Source organism: Lathyrus oleraceus, chromosome 5, assembly GCF_024323335.1.
Source record: "Lathyrus oleraceus cultivar Zhongwan6 chromosome 5, CAAS_Psat_ZW6_1.0, whole genome shotgun sequence".
NCBI classification, from domain to species: Eukaryota; Viridiplantae; Streptophyta; class Magnoliopsida; order Fabales; family Fabaceae; genus Lathyrus; species Lathyrus oleraceus.
Window position 1 is genome coordinate 284,442,781 of NC_066583.1, and position 2,345 is coordinate 284,445,125.

A 2,345-nucleotide genomic window follows, 5' to 3' on the forward strand; every position below is an offset into this window, starting at 1 on the left:
AAATTTTCGAGCGATGCGTCGACCATACCTCTGTATGCGTCGACGCATACTGTTTGATTTTTGAGAAAATACAGAATTTATTAAGCGTGCGTCGACCATAGCCCTGCTGCGGTCGACTCATACAGTCCAAATTTCAACTTTTCACTATTTAGCACATGCGTTGACAGGTTTTATGCATAAATAACAATTCATACAGCAATAAACATCCAAAGAGAGATATCATGTATATATAAACAACATCATTATGAGGTATAACTATTTTAATCATGAGACTTTGCAGAGAGAGAAAGAGAGGAATAGTATCACCTCGATGCCGGAGTGACTTGGTGAACGGTAAACTTGTGCTTGCAACAACATAGATTTGTTAGAAGTACAAGATTAAAGTCTTATATGGAATAAGGTAAAACAGCAGATTATAGTGCCCGTTCCGAAATATCGAGAATGCCAAGTTCTCGGCGGATATGAAAGAAAGGTTCAGTGGCTAGCGGCTTTGTGAAAATGTCCGCTAGTTGATTTTCAGTATTAACATGTTCAAATACAATGTCACCTTTCTCTACATGATCCCGAAGAAAGTGGTGTCGAATTTCGATATGTTTGGTGCGAGAATGTAGCACAGGATTCTTAGTCAGGTTAATGGCACTTGTATTGTCACAAAAAATGGGAATACGTTCAAGTTTGAGGTTAAAATCCAATAGTTGTTGCTTAATCCATAGGATTTGGGCACAACAACTACCGGCGGCAACGTATTCCGCTTCGGCGGTTGACAAAGCAACTGAAACCTGTTTCTTGCTATGCCAACTGACCAAAGAGTTTGAAAATAAGTGACAAGTGCCACTGGTGCTTTTCCTATCCGATTTGCAGCCGGCAAAATCGGAATCGGAGAAGCCTACCAATGAACAATCATACCTTTGGAATACCATAGTCCATACTTCGGAGTACCGGATAGGTATATAAGTATTCGTTTAACAGCTTTTAAATGGGATTCCTTGGGACATGATTGATATCTTGCGCACATGCATACGCTAAACATAATATCGGGACGAGAAGCAGTAAGATAAAGGAGTGAACCAATCATACCTCTATACCGTTTTACATCTACTTCCTTACCGTCTTCATCTTTGTTCAAGTTTGTATAAGTAGGCATGGGGGTGTCTATGGCCTTAGCTTTTTCCATGTCAAATCTCTTGATAAGGTCCAAACAGTACTTTGTCTGGCTCACGAAAGTTCCTTCTTTGAGCTGTTTAATTTGCAGACCGAGAAAGTATGTGAGCTCCCCCATCATACTCATCTCGAATTCGCCCTGCATAAGGTCAGAAAACTCTCTCACAAGATTCATGTTAGTAGATCCAAATATGATATCATCTACATAAATTTGCATTAATATCAAGTGCTTTCCTTGACGTTTAATGAAGAGGGTTGTGTCAACCTTTCCTCTTGAGTATTCTTGATCGAGTAAGAATTTACTTAGTCTCTCATACCAAGCTCTAGGAGCTTGTTTGAGGCCATACAAAGCCCTTTTTAGTTTATAAACATGATCAGGATACTCATGGGATTCGAAACCCGGAGGTTGTGCGACATAAACCTCTTCATTTATGTGACCGTTAAGGAACGCACTCTTGACATCCATTTGGAATAGCTTAAAGTCTTTCGCACAAGCGAAAGCAAGGAGAAGGCGTATAGCCTCGAGTCGGGCAACCGGCGCATAAGTTTCCTCATAGTCGATGCCTTCCTCTTGGTTATACCCTTGCGCGACTAAACGCGCCTTATTACGGGTTATTACCCCGTTTTCGTCCAGCTTGTTCCTAAACACCCATCGGGTGCCGATTACTCGATGATCTCGCGGAGGAGGGACAAGGTCCCAAACCTCATTTCTGGTGAACTGATTAAGTTCCTCCTGCATTGATAAAAACCAGTGTTCATCAAGTAGGGCTTCTTTAGGGTTTTTAGGTTCCATCTGCGAAACGAAAGCGAAGTGATAACAGAAATTACTTAGCTTAGATCGAGTTGTTACACCCCTTGAGATATCTCCGAGAATGTTGTCGATTGGATGGTCTTTGGAAGACTTCCAAGCTTGAGGGAGATCATCGTTTGAAGGCGGATGAACTACCTCGGTTTCCTCATGGTGTACATCTTTGTCCTCCTCAATTTTGACTATGTCGGGTTGATCAATCCCCGGCTCGCCACCTTTGAGTATGTCTTCGGTAGATGTACCTGCACCATGAAAAACACTATCCTTTCCGACGTTTCTCGGATTGGATTCATCAAAAGTGACATGTACAGACTCTTCTACAGTAAGTAATCGTTTGTTGTATATTCTATATGCTTTGCTAGATTGCGAGTATCCG